The sequence below is a fragment of the Cherax quadricarinatus genome, chromosome 54 (genome assembly GCF_038502225.1).
Source record: "Cherax quadricarinatus isolate ZL_2023a chromosome 54, ASM3850222v1, whole genome shotgun sequence".
In the NCBI taxonomy this organism is placed as follows: Eukaryota; Metazoa; Arthropoda; class Malacostraca; order Decapoda; family Parastacidae; genus Cherax; species Cherax quadricarinatus.
The window spans coordinates 9,300,539-9,315,407 of record NC_091345.1 but is presented as its reverse complement, the minus strand read 5'-3'; the positions used below and the strand labels follow the sequence as shown (position 1 = coordinate 9,315,407).

Here is a 14,869-nt window from a genome sequence, read left to right as displayed (position 1 = left end):
GGTTGCAGAGGTCGAGTCCTAGCTCCTGGGCCCCCTCTTCACTGGTCGCTACTAGGTCACTCCCCGAACCGTGAGCTTTATTATACCTCTGCTTAAATTATCATACCTCTGCCGTGTGTGTGGGTGTGTATGTGTGTGTGTTTATAGATATACACTCAATGACCATTTTATTCGGTACACCTGTACACCTGCTCGCTAATGTGAATATTTTATTAGCCAATGATATGGCAACACCTCAGTGCCTAAAAGCATGCAGACATACCTGGAATATACCTGGAGAGGATTTCAGGGATCAACGTCCCCGCGGCCCGGTCTGAGACCAGGTCTCGTGGCGGATCAAGGTCTGATCAACCAGGCTGTTACTGCTGGCCGCACGCAAACTGACGTACATGGTTAAGAGTTTCAGTTGTTGTTCACAAGGAATGAGGAAGCAAATATGATCTAAGTAATTTTGACGTGGAATGATTGTTGGTGCCAGAGGAGATGGTTGGAGTATCTCAGAAACTGCTGATCGACTGGATTTTCACGCACTTCAGTCTCTAGAGTTTACAGAGGATTGTTTCAAACACACAGATCATACAGTGAGCGGCGGGTCTGCGTTCGAGAAAGCGTTAATAATGAGAGAAGTCAGAGGAGTAAGGCCAGATTGGCTCAAGCTGACAATAAGGTGACAGTAACTCAAATAATCTTGCGTTACAACAGTGCTGTGCAGAAGACCATCTTTGAACACAGAACATGTGGAACCTTGAAGTAGATGGAGATTTACAGAGTGAATGTGCAGCCGACACATCTGCAGCAACTGCATGATGCTATCATGTAATATAGACCAGAATCTCAAAGAAATATTTCCAGCACCTTGTTGAATCCATGCCACGAAGAATTTAGGTAGAACTGGGGGCAAAGGGACCCAACCCATTATTACAGTGGTGTACCTAACAAGGAGTGTATATACAGCCTAACTATAATGATGATATAAAATTAGGAATTAGTTTCTTGGAAGCACGATGGCAAAAATATTCAGAGGGAGTTCGATCAGAGATTTAAAAATTTTTAATTGTAAACAAATAAAAAATATATGCTTAAAGTCAAAATATGTTTCGCGGATATTGTTTTAACTCGGAAAGCCTTTAATATAGCTGAAATAAAAGTAATGAAATTCTTTGTTTCAAAGCCAGACTCTTTTCATTAAAGAATGCCCGAAACAACGCTTGTGTCCTGTAACATTTTAATTAGACTTGATCTCGAATACGCCATCAAAGTCTCGTCCCAAGCCTAAAAAAAAAAGTAGCTGAATTTCTGTCGCTGCTCGATCCGAGAAAGGTATCGTCGTATTGCATGACCCCAGACTCCTGTGCCTCAATATACGCTAATGGAATAGTGTAGAGTGTGGCATAAGTTGGCAATGCAGTTAAATGTTAGCACTGAGGATTTTAAAGGAATTAGAAGAGGCATTCACAAAGAAAAGAAATATTCAAATTTCTTCAATAAAAATGGTAAATTAGAACATACACAGCCCAAATCTAATTTCAAAGAGACCAATATCCTGAAATACTTAAGCATATTAAGCTTGAAGCAGCTCAGATGTTGCATTGTCAAGTTATGAGCTTGGAAGGGATGAAGATAATCAGATGTAACACATCAATTATGGCATGAAAACCAGTATTTCAATTTTTCAAGTTTCTCACCCCCCCCCCCCCGAAAAAAAAATAAATAAAACGTGCATAAGCCAAAAAATCTATCCAAACTTTTCTGAGTAAAACTGTCTAGCTTTAATGAAAGTAAGTACAGTTATTACGTAAGTCTTACGAAAGTTTAGTATACATAACGTTCAAGTTGGTATCAACAGTCTTAAATACACACAGACATTATAGACACATAAAAGAACATGATGTTGATTTAACTAAAGATAACCAAATAAAGTCAAACACTGACTTATTCCTATTCAGAAGAGACATTCTCCAATTATTTCACAGAAACCAATTTGATAAATAAAATTGGCACATGGTAGCATACACAACTTAACGTCAAGAGATTGTTTCCTTTGAGAAAAAACACATCAGCACCATAAGTTTAAAGCCGATCAGAAGATGCATCTTACAGTTATTGCACAGAATTTTAAAAAATTTGTGCCTACACAGCCTAAACCCATGAAATGTTCCATCCATCTCATACTATGCATCAGCCACTGAAAATTGATTTCGTTCATAATTGATGTATTTTAATTTGCTTCTTGCTCTTTTTCGTGCCTCTATGTATCGTGGTTTATTCCATGTACGTATGTATGTACCGTATTTCGCGGCTTATAAAACGCGGCTTATAAGACTTGTTTTAATTTCAATGGCTCGGCATCGGAAGTAACTGTGAGAAGTACAGCCCAACCCGCACCCCAGACTTACAGCTCCCGTCATTAACCTTCAGTTTATAGGACGCAGGGTGGTTTTTGAAGACATTTTATGGAAAAAACATGCGTCTTATAAGCCGCGAAATACGGTATATATATTGTTCGTCGTATTTTTCTTTTCAACGGCGTCCTAACATGGTTTGTATTCTGAAGAGCGTCCTCTCAGTTGCTCCTGAAATGTTAGGAATGTCAGTGAAGCACGAATGGACGTACTGGTAATAATCTTATGGCTTGGGCCCGGTAATGCCGTCCCAATGGGTGGAACCCAGCAAATGCAGTCCCATAAGTCTGGGGCCCGATCTCCTATTGTCGACTCGGCTATCTTCAACACACCTCACTCCTCCTGCTTTCCTTTTGCCCATTATCCTCCTCACAGACAATGTTTCCTTTGCATGTACCTCACGCTCCGGTGCGTCTCTCTCTCCCCGCCCACCCTCACCACACCTAAAGAGCTTTCATTTTCCACAAGAGCGCTCTCTTCAAAGCTGCGGCACGTTGCTTGCTTTCCGCGGCGCTCACTCTCTGATATCCCTGCGCCTCTTACCCCCATCCCCTTCCCTCTCTCTCTTTATCTCTCCTGCTATACTTTTGTATGTACTCTGCAAATACTTGAGTCTTTGAGCCCTGCTTGGTAACTGTGTGTGTGTGTGTGTGTGTGTGTGTGTGTGTGTGTGTGTGTGTGTGTAAGGGGGAAAAGTGATGTGGTAAAATACTTGTGGAAGGAATTCTCATTAAAGGAAAACTAAGCGTGTCACCCACTGCTTGGACTGCTTATTATTATTATTATTATTATTATTATTATTATTATTATTATTATTATTATTATTGCTATTTTAATTATTATTATTATTATTATTTTTATTATTATTATTATTAACACGTCGACCGTCTCCCACCAAGGCAGTGTGACCTGTAAAAGAAACAAAAATTTTCCTTCATTGTTTTTTTACATTTAATAATTTATACAGGAGAAGGGGTTACTAGCCCTTTGCTCCCGGCATTTTAATCGCCACTAACCACACGCATGACTTACGGAGGAGAGATTCACTTTCTCATGGAGTATTATTATTATTGGGAAGTACCCGTAAACACAGCACTTCCAGTGATCAAGAGACCTTCAACAGCATCAAGGCATTTCTATAGAAGAACAGAAATGTCAGGAAAAATTCTATTCGGGGATTTTCGCCAGAATTCTGAATCTATGCCACGTTAAGCTCTAACGTACAGACTGTTCCTCAATGGATACTCTTTTCATTTTAATCATGTTGGGAGAATAAGTCCAGTTCCTTAGGACAAGAGCTCTACTCCAGCATCAAGGAACCTTCCTTGAAGAGGAGGAAGGTAGACGTTACTCAGGGGGGTTGCTGCTGCTGCTGCTGTTGTTGCTGTTGTTGCTGTTGCTGCTGTTGCTGCTGTTGCTGCTGTTGCTGCTGTTGCTGCTGTTGCTGCTGTTGCTGCTGTTGATGCTGTTGCTGTGCTGTTGCTCAATCCTGCTTTGCTTCCACGACAGTAAACATATTCATATGCTATTAACTGGTGTATGTCTACTAAAAATTCTGTTTTATTGAATGGACTTTGCCTGTCATGCGTTCTTCTGTTTGACGGAATTTTGTTATACTCTATTATTTATCGTTATACCAACATCATAAATTTCTCCGGCCATCTTGTATTAATATCGTCATTGACAATTCGCTTTATACATACGTCACAAAGTTGACCTGGAAACATTTAAAACTCCCAACGAAGGTGAAAGTTTTCCCTGTTGTTACAATATTAATACTGTATATACAAAGCTTTTTCCTTTCTAGTTATCGATTCTAAGATTTTTTTTTTTTGTTACGAAGGCGAAAAGAGTTAATGACTCGGACGGATCATTGTTCAAAAGACACTTATTTCGGACGATCCACAGTTCCTGCTGAATAGCTGTTTTTTACAGTCCGATGGTTATGACAATTCGCTGCTTTAAGTACGTAATTCGTTACCATGGATAAGTTGCGTCACCCAACAAACCTCTGTTGCTTACGAACCGCTGTTCCGGACGACCGGCTGTTCCAGCAAACCTCCGTTCCATACGAACCGCGGTGCCGGCCGACCGCTCATTACAGACGAACCACTCTTCTGATCGAACCTCTGTTACTAGCAACCTACCATTTTCCTGTGTTTACGTTGCCAGAGTAGAGGGACACTGCTGCCTCTGGTTGACCTGCCCTCTCCTGTACCTCACTCAGTGAGCTCAGATTGACATTCTCACCATACTCTTCCACGGTCCTCGAGTGCATAACTTCATGGATGTTTTCCTGTAAGTCTCTTTACCTTTTATTTTTCCCTATCTCTACATGTCTACAAGTATACAATATTACCCTCATAGATATCTCTTATTGAATAACTAAGATCCTATAAACACTTGTCAATTCTCAACACTAATCCACATGGAGACAGAAACACAGGAGATTAATTGATCTGGGGTCTTATCTGCTGAAGAGGATCCCAGAAAAGGTCGAAATATACTGATCAGTTAATCTCCTGTTTGTCTCCATGTGGGTTACTATTGAGCATATTTCTTATTGCTCAACAAGAGATAACAAATAAAGTTGTATATTATAGTAAGTAATATTGGATCAGCTGCATACAGTAATTTTCTTAGTTTTCTCTGTTTTCCATTTCCTTTTCGGATTTATTTTTCTTCCTTTATTGTCGAGGGAAATACAAACTTTTTCCCATCGGAAGTTTCTTTTCTTCTCAGGAGAGTCTTTCTAAATGTGTATTTTTTTAACTTTTAATTTGTAGTGCCAAGTTTTTGAACAGAGCAATGGTCAGGTAGTATATGTATGAGAGGACTATTTTCTAGTATTAATATTATTATTATTGGATTTAGGAGGAAGTGGGAAATCAGAAGGTTTCAAACAGTGTCGGAGTGACTGGAAGATTATCAGGTTTTATCCAAGTAAGGGTAGGACACGCCCATTCCCTTGCATCATGAACTCCTCACCTGCATCAAGGAACTCCGTTAAAGGGGCATTGTTCATTAAAATTTGGAATTACAGAGAGGGATGTGTGTTGTCATAATTAGATTTATAGATCTGTCAAAAGTGAATGCTGGGGGGAGAAGGGGTATTAGGAGAGGTGTGAGATTAAGACAAAATCTGATGCAGAGTGGGAGTTCTTACAGGTCTTCATAGACAATGACATTTCTTCTGAAGATTCTGCAGAGAAGTTACAAAAGGTTGGAGGAGTTTGGGAGGTGTGTAAGAGAAGGAAATGAAAAGTTAACACAGAAAAGAACAAGGTGGTGAGATGAGTAAAAAGTTGAGGGAAAGTGTCCATGAAAAACGAGGTAATCCATACAATACACAGAGGGGGGAAAATATGGAGAGTTGATGCGTCTGTGGATAGAAAAATAAAAGGTTTATCCAAGGTAATGGAGCATAAAGTCCTATAATTATTTTATTAGGGATTAGGATCATGCTTCATATTCTTACGTGTCGTAAGATTCATACTTTTGGATAGCATTATAGATGTGTTAGGGTTAACTTAATTTATTGTGCGCTCTTGTGGGTCTGATTTTATGTTGTACTTTTCAGATAGGGGGAGGTTCTGTCTAGGGAAGGGGGGGTTCTGTCTAGGGAAGGGGGGGTTCTGTCTAGGGAAGGCGGGGTTCTGTCTAGGGAAGGGGGGGTTCTGTCTAGGGAAGGGGGGTTCTGTCTAGGGAAGGGGGGGTTTAGTTTGCAGGGCTACGATATGTAACATACTGTGCTCTTTTGAGTTAGTACCTTATGACGTTTAGTCATAGTACAGAATATCTGGTTTTACTTTTGATGTAGTTAGTACGGAAGTATGTATCAATTCTCTCCTTACGTTGGTTACTGTTTGTGCTTTCATTAGATAATTTGTGTTACATGATGTATAATTATTATATCTGTATGTGGTATTATATGGCCATGGAAAGTTTATTACATTTGTTGACAGATAAAGCCTGTTTGTTATTTTTTTATGTGCTGTGATGTACTTTTAAATAAAATATAAAAAAAAAAATACTACTAGTGCCCTGTAACCTTCACTGGCAGATAAAACCGATACACAAACCATACAGAAATCAGCTGTAATCTGGCGAAATCAACTCACTCTTTCCCTAGAGGTCAGATTCTCGAACCAGTCTGTTCCATACTAATTCTCAAAGTCTTATCAGTAAAGATAAGTTCACCTCGTCGCAGACACTGTCAGAGGAGTATAAATTTAGCAAAATAATCAATCAAAACAGTACATGTGTAAACATTGCTTCGAGATCTTTATTGCAAGTTATTTACGTTAATTATTAACACTGATTAAGGATTAAAACGTAAGAATCCATCAGTATATTAGTAAGGCTTCGGTCACATTATCTGTGGTTTACATGAAATCTCACTGTATCAGCTCGAATTAAAGTGAATGAATCCACACACACAAAATATAGAAATCTCGCCATTCCTGGGATTTACATGGAATCCAAAAATACCTCATGGAATTCAAGAATTGAACTAGAAAATAGCACCCGAAATTCAAGAGAGTATGAATCGAACCTTATCACAGGAATTCAATAGTAGGAATCCAATCATAGGATTCAAGAACAGGAATCCGACCATATCATTTGGATTTCAATAGATTATTATTATTATTATTATTATTATTATTATTATTATTATTATTATTATTATTAGGGTCGGAATTCAAGAGAGAGTAGGAATCCAACCTCACACATAAGATTCCATAAGGTTAGGAATCCAAAAAAAGGCTGACAAAGATCATCTCAGTAACTGGCAGAGAGAAAATTCGTGATATACAACTGGTGATGAATATAGTGTATTAATACAATGAAGAACCACAAGTAGAATGAGACTGCGTTTACTGCAAGGTTTTCTAAGCTTAAGGATGAGGGTTGTATGGTAGAAAGACACGGCGAAGAACAAAACCTTTATAGAGAACGTTTCGCTCTATTTAGAGCTTAATCAATCTTGATATAACTCTAAATAGAGAGCGAAACGTGGAATATAATAAATATTATTTTATTGCCATGGCTAATGGGGCTGCTGTTCACTATACCTGGAGTATATCTGGAGGGTATTCCGGGGGTCAACGCCCCCGCGGCCTGGTCCATGACCAGCCAGCGCTGGTGACGAATATGAGTTTGAGTTTCAAGGGTGGAATGTATTGATGCTGGTTAAGGCCTCTTGTCGCTTATTTATAATAATAATAATAATAATAATAACTGCATTTAATAATAATAAGCTTAAAATAAAGCTGTGTTTCTAGTCAAAACCCAAAAAAATGATTGATTTTCCTAATTTTGATAAATAAAAATGCAAATAATGGAGAGAGAGAGAGAGGAGGAGGAGGGAAAAGGTGTAATAAGTTAAAAAAAACATAAAAAATTGTCTGTTGACAAAACAGTTTTCCTAACTCTTTTTTTTAACTTCATAAATCATCCGTTGTTTTATGGCAGTTTTATAGCTCCATAAAACATCAAAATTTTATATAAATTCTATGTAAAATTATATCCATAAATCATCCATTTTTAACGCAGTTTTATATCAACCTAAACCCACGATATATGATATAAACAACTTTATATCAATTTACCGAAGAAAAACAAAAGGGCGATCCGGTGCTCCATATGGTATAATTTAATATTACAATAAACAATCACAATGAACTCAAGCCAAGACAGCAGCCTCGAGACTTCCTCTTAACTTCTGGTAAAAAGCTTGGCTCCAGCGATCCACCAGATACCTCTTCTTGTCAAACTTTGAAGAGTTTAATTTGTAACTGCTGAGGTGTTCGTGGGGCTGAGGAGTGGGAGGTGAGGGTATTGGCGATGGTGGGGGTAGAACTGTGTTGGTGGGGAGGTTGTGAGACGTAGTGGTGGTATCCGTGGAGGGGGGAATATACAATTTTAAAAAGATGGACCCAATTTCAAAGCAGAATATAATGAAATTGGGTCATTTTGAAATACCTTGTATTGTTGGGTTCCAGAGAGAGACGTTTAATAGTTACTGGCACAAGCAGGTACATACCACGGCAATTCCAAGACCTGATTCTGATTGTTTTCAGAGTTCTTGCTTCCTCGGGACCACCATACCTACACAGGAGTCTCCGGTGGTTTCAGGAAAGAGGACATCTCTCCTGACGCTGGTCTCAGTCATATGGTGACCTGTTCAATGTAGCTCTTGTTCACTTGGCCGAGACCTGTCACTAGTTAACCGTCTGTCCAATAAGATCCCACGGAAAGGTACACCACAGCGTCGTATTCTGTGAGCCCTTTCTGTGCTCTTAACAAAGGCTTCATTCTTTCTCTTATTGTGGTTGATCTGAGTGATCTTCTTGATTGTGGTAGATGTAGTGGTGGTTGGTCTGAGTGATTTTCTTGGTTGTGGTGGATGATATAGTGATGGTTGATCTGAAGAATCTTGTTATTTGAGGGATTTTGGTGGTGGTGGCGGTGGTGATAGTAGTGGTTATGGTGATGGCTGTCCAGTCATATCGTTAATTTATACCAGTGATTAAATAATTACTAACTTACTGGTAAAATACCTAACCCTAACGTAGTTAATCGTTCACTGGTGATTCAAAGCCAGGGTTTTGCAGATTATTTCAATAAAAAAGGATTATCATACAGAATCCTAGGATTGTGATTGTGATATCCTATTTAAAACAAGATTTACCTGGTTGAATTCAGGTGTGCTGGAAGGATGTGAGATTTGCAGGAGAGACATGTCTATTTCGTGCTCTAAATAGCCATGAAGGTCAGGTGCAATTAGTGTTAATGACCCAGGTAAAAATAAAAGAGAACAGCAGTCCTGCCGGACTATAAAGCATTTAAAAGGTTTCCATTTCAAACTCGTATGGTAAAAGGCTATTACCTGCCTGGGTGGTTGCTGTTTACCACCTACTACCTGCCAGTATGTTGGTACCTCCCTGGGTAGTTGTAGACCAAAATACTACCTGCCACACTTGTATGTCGGATTGTTAGTATCTCCCTGGGTAGTTACTGTCAACCAAATTACTACCTGTCAAACTTATATGTCAGGAAATCCCTGGATTCATGAACATTATACCGAAAACTGATAGAGCACGTTAAAAATGTGGAGATTTCTGGAAGTTATATATTCAGCTACACGTTACGTACTGACGCAAGTTATAACTACAAAACACACAAACAAGTTAAAACAAAATTAGATAAACCTGTGTACATGACACCAACACTATTTAAAAAGAAATTAGGTATACTGCAGAAATTCTTGTTTGATAAATTTTCAGTCTCTTTCTCTTTCTCTCTCTCTCTCTATCTATCTATCTATCTATCTATCTATCTATCTATCTATCTTTTCTTCGAACATTTATTGTAGAGTATATCAAAGTTCCGGCGATAAATCCATCACCATCATCAGAATTCATTTCTGAACACGACGTAATAAATGTACAAACTATAATTTAAATAGAAATAACAGTACAACAAATGAAACACATCATGATATATTATATATACAAATTTAAAGGTCTGAAGACACTAATCACCCAGTGAGGTACTCCCGTCCTGCCATAGGAGTGTGAAACAGCATCCTGCTAAATATTTGACACTTTGGCAAGATTGATGCTCTTTTCTTTCTCATAAACACGTAAGATGACAGGTAAATCTTGCAACTAATCTTAAGATCTGGTATGCACTACGTGTATGTACTTGGATGCGTGTATAGACTCATCTGGGGTTTCTTTGAACTTCTTACCCTTGTAGTGTTTCCTTTCAGCTTCATGGACCTGGGTTAGAATTCTTCCACTGTATGTCTGTGGGCCTCGTAGAAGGCGACTAAAACGCTGAAAGCAAGGCACTCTAACCTCTATTTTTGCATAATTTACTTAAAAGACACAAAAGAAAATTATCAAGTAAGATTTTAATGTACATGTGAGTAGTACAGATAATAACAAAGAACTGATTCTTAATGTTATGAAAGAATCGAATCTGGATGTTCTAGCACTGACCGAAACAAAGCCACACGGAGTGGGAGAATTTCAGTGGGAAGCAGTAAACAAGGTTAAAGTGGATACATTTAAAACAGTTAGTTGAAAAGCTATAGAAACGACGAAGGTATAAGTGCTTGCTTAACGAATTATGTAACTTACAATAAAACTAAGAAATGAGAAGTTGGTTATTGTAAGTAGTTGTGTACCCGAGAGCGAGAGGAGTGTAGAGGAGAAAGAGGTTTTGGTGGGCGTTGGATGTTTGGGACCTAAATACTTAAGTAGGAGAAACTGTTGCAATGTGCGTAGTTGGTAAGTTTGGAGCGTCAGGGGTAAAGTATAATGAACTATGTACGGAAAGATATTTTGTAATAGGCAATACTAAAAATAATAACAGAACATAAATAACAGAAGATTAGCAATATAAGTTGACAAAAGGTGAATTGGTAGGTTTTAAGATGTGCATGATTTCATGATTTTTTGATGAGTTACTGATGTGGCACATAATTACATGATGGTAATCACAGTAAGAGTATAAAGGAAGATGGTTTACGAGAAGAATAGTGCATGTGAGTAACAGAGAAATGAAAGTGAATGATTTAAAGGCGGAAACAATGCGAAATAAAAGCTTAGTAAAAATGTAGGGTAGAGAAAGTACAGGAAATGAGAGGGCGAAGAGGTATGTGGCAGATTTAGAAATGCAGTGTTAGAGTGTATAGCAGAACTTTGTGGTTATAGGAGGGTGGCTGCGGGTGGGAAGAGGAATGACTGGTAGAAAGATGATGTAAAGAGGGTGTGAAGGAAGAAAATGTTTGCATATGAGAGTTTTGTACAATGTGCAAATGACACACGATAGGCAGAGAGAAAAATTCAGGTAAAACTAGTGATGAGAGAGCAAATGGAGAACCAATGAGAGAAACAGTGAGTTAGCAAAATTTCCTGACAACATTAATAAACTGAGAAAGCCTGGACGAGCAAATGTACAAGCTAATTAAAATAAATCTGAATGAAGATTTTGAGGAGCTATTAAATGTTGATGATAAAAGGGGAGACTGTGATATATCTTGTGCAGGAACGGGTTAAATATCTCGCAGGAGTAAGAAAGAGCCAGAAGTAAATATGGGAATAGTTCATGAGGCAGAATGCAAGAGGTAAAAACACCTGGAACCGAGATATTAAAAGTAGGTACAGATATAGTTTTGGAGTGGTTGGTGTTTTGCTTTCAGTATATGCATAGAAGGGAAAGTACCTAAGGACTGGCAGAGAGAAAGCATAGCTAATTGTGGGTGACTCGATACACAATTGTTGAAATTTTGCAGCCGATCGGATGAGGCTTTCCAACACTGACGCACAGAAACCAGTTTTGGAAGTGATCTGTATAAAGCTGAGCACAGGGCGACTAAACTCACAAGTTGTTAGTGAACCTTCCCCAAATTTTAGTTCAACAAGACAGAAAATTTGCATCCTGACGACAAAAAGTGTTCGAAAATTATGAATTGAAGCTTTATAGAAAATAAAGCACAAATACACTTACCTTAATGCCGCCTCTGTCACGAAGTCGTGTACTAAACTAGTCTAAATTAAAAACGCTATAAAAACAACGCGAGTTTTCAATATATCACTATATTTTTCGGTTGGGTTCGATTTAACTTTCTTTATAATCCTCTAAGGAAAAAATATGAGATTTCGCGGTATTTACTGAAGCTCAGATTGGCACAATTAGTAAACTGGCGTGAAGCCGACCAGAAGAGGTATTCTCTGCTTATTACGAGGAAACAAATTTAATAAAATTCGCACATTAAAATTAATATAGCTGAAAGTGAAAGCCAAGATTTTTTTTAATAAAACCAATTAGCAATGAAAGTTTGAAGCCTATCAGAAAAGACATTCTCCAGTAATTTATTTAAATCAACCGATTTCAAGTTTTTTTTATTTGTTTAAAATTTTTAAACTATTGTATTGGTAAATTTGCCAGCATATTATCTAAATCTGAGGGGGACTAACCGGCCTGTTATGTCAGTCATTTAGTATTGAAGCCGTTCAGTAAAGGTGGACTTAAACATAATCAATTTGATTTAACTAGAATAAAAATTTCACACTATTTTTGCATGTAAAATCGGTGAATAGTGCGTTCACACGCTTCAGTTTCACTCTGTCATCGTCGAATTAGGAAGCGCATTTTGGAATGTTTGAAGATAGGCCACAGAGGTCGTTTTGGAAGATATTGGAGCCATTCCAGGCTTACTTAAAGGAGTTCTATAACTTTGGTCATAGGTCCCAATAGGTGCATGAATTTTTCCGGTAGGTGCCGTACACCAGCGTTAAAAGTTTTTATTTCGTCCTTTAAAGCACGAAATAAAAACGATAAGTGTGGAGAAAAAGGAAAAAAAGGAAAAAAATGCTCAAACAACCATTTAAAGGCACCTGTTCGTGAATACCTAATTAGTTCAATTATAGCACTTTGCATGATCACAACAATTACTAGGCAATCTTGATTAAATCACCAATTAAACTAATACTGTCCCCCCAAAATGAGGTTGCAATAATCTGTGAGGTCCCTGACTTTCCCTTTGTGTCCCTGAAGGCGATAAATGGGTAATGGTCAAAGTAATTTGTGTTAATGTAACAGCAACTTGGGACGTCATGAAGCTAATGGTAGCCAACCTGGGAGAGAATGTGGGTGGTAGTGGTGGTGGAAGCAGTGGCAATTTTGGTGGTGGTTTTGGTGGTGGTGGTAATGTTGGTGGTGGCCGCAATGTTGGTGGTGGCCGCGGTGATGGTGGTAATTGATATGGTAGTTGTGGTGATATTAACAGTTGCGAAAGTAGTAATTGTGGCAGCTGTGGCGTTCTCTGGAACGCTCATGACAACCACTCTCAGGCTGGCTTGCCTCATACTAGTTGCTGTTGTTAAGGTATCTTGTTCTTTGTGTGTGTGTGTGTCTGTGTGCGTGTGTGTGTGTGTGTGTGTGTGTGTGTGTCTGTGTGTGTGTGTGTGTGTGTCTGTGTGTGTCTGTGTGTGTCTGTGTGTGTCTGTGTGTGTCTGTGTGTGTCTGTGTGTGTCTGTGTGTGTCTGTGTGTCTGTATGTGTGTGAGAGAGAGGAAGAGAACCCTCGTACATCAACATTCGTATTTGCTTCAACTTTTCTCACTATTCTTTGTGCTTTTTTTTTTATAATGTTGTTTCTTAATTTTGAGCTTATTTTTTTTTTTCTTCAGGCTGAAGCATTAGTTACCTCGTTATTTTCTGCCACTATTTCTTATTAACTTTTAAGCCATATTTTCTTATGAAACAACAAATCTTAGCTGCTATTTATAAATATATTTGTATATATATATATAATATGTGTGTGATTGAAGTACTTTATGGCAGTTGATTTTTACTCATGTGCCAAGCAAAGGTTAAGGTTCAGTCATTTGCGTAGGAACGGCATTCAAGAGATTAGGTTTAGTAGGTCATTGAAGTAGACATTCCCTAGCAAAGAGCCAAGCGCACTTCCCTGTGTAATGTTACCACTGACTGACTTTCAAACTCTTTTATAATAAACGACCCCCAAAAGATCGACCTTTAATGTAAACACTACGATGGTGTTAAATAATGATATTACTGGTACTTGTAGCTTTGCCAGGAGGCCGCTGAGTTAACTTTCTATCACAGTAACATACATTCCTTGAGTGACTGCATCGTAGTCTCTTAAAAGGTTCCCTCCCTCACTTTGTTTAAGCTATGGGATGGGCTGACTGGTGCCATACAGCGGAGAGGATTAACAGCTCGGCTTCACAACTGATTCTCAAGTGATAATTTCCATCAGACATCGCTTGTGAATTTATTTTAAACAAAATGTCTGCTTGTAATAGCCCAGTTCTTCTCATTTATTTTATTTTTAAATTGGGACTGTATCGGCCTTCGCTCACAAACAGCGATTTCCCTCGTGGGTGAAGATTTCTGAGAGACGTCAGATAGTAACCACGTCAACATTTCTCTCTCTCTCTCTCTCTCTCTCTCTCTCTCTCTCTCTCTCTCTCTCTCTCTCTCTCTCTCTCTCTCTCTCTCTTTCTCTCTCTGTAATATATCACAACTCGTGTGCAATGCATGGACGAATTACGGCGAAAGGCTTGTGATTCGAGGAACTGGAGCTATTGTCCAGTTCGGATTGAATCTGACGACCTCTCATTCTCCAGGCTTTAACGATTCCCCACGAATTTAATATTAAATTTCATATAGAGAGGGAAACTGAATGTAAGATATAGTCATTTAAAGACCTAGATCACTAAGAACTAATGTTAATTATTAAATTCATGCAAAATGTGCAGTATAGGGACTAGCTGGGTTTATGGGAAAGTATTTTTTGTATGTCGCTTCCCACACCCACGACAGCTTTCCTCACCCACGACAGCTTTCCTCACCCACGATAGCTTCCCTCACCCACGACAGCTTCCCTCACCCACGACAGCTTCCCTCACCCACGACAGCTTCCCT

General features: G+C 38.6%; 1 long non-coding RNA gene across 3 annotated transcripts in view; it reads left to right on the top strand.

The window, feature by feature from the left end:
* Nucleotides 1-4,566: 4,566 nt before the first annotated feature.
* Nucleotides 4,567-14,869, top strand: part of LOC128699099 (uncharacterized) — a 223,367-nt gene continuing 213,064 nt past the window's right edge. For all 3 annotated transcript variants that reach the window (XR_008408543.2, XR_008408544.2, XR_008408542.2), the window contains exon 1: nucleotides 4,567-4,700. This is a non-coding gene — a long non-coding RNA (uncharacterized lncRNA). The remainder of the gene's footprint in view (nucleotides 4,701-14,869) is intronic.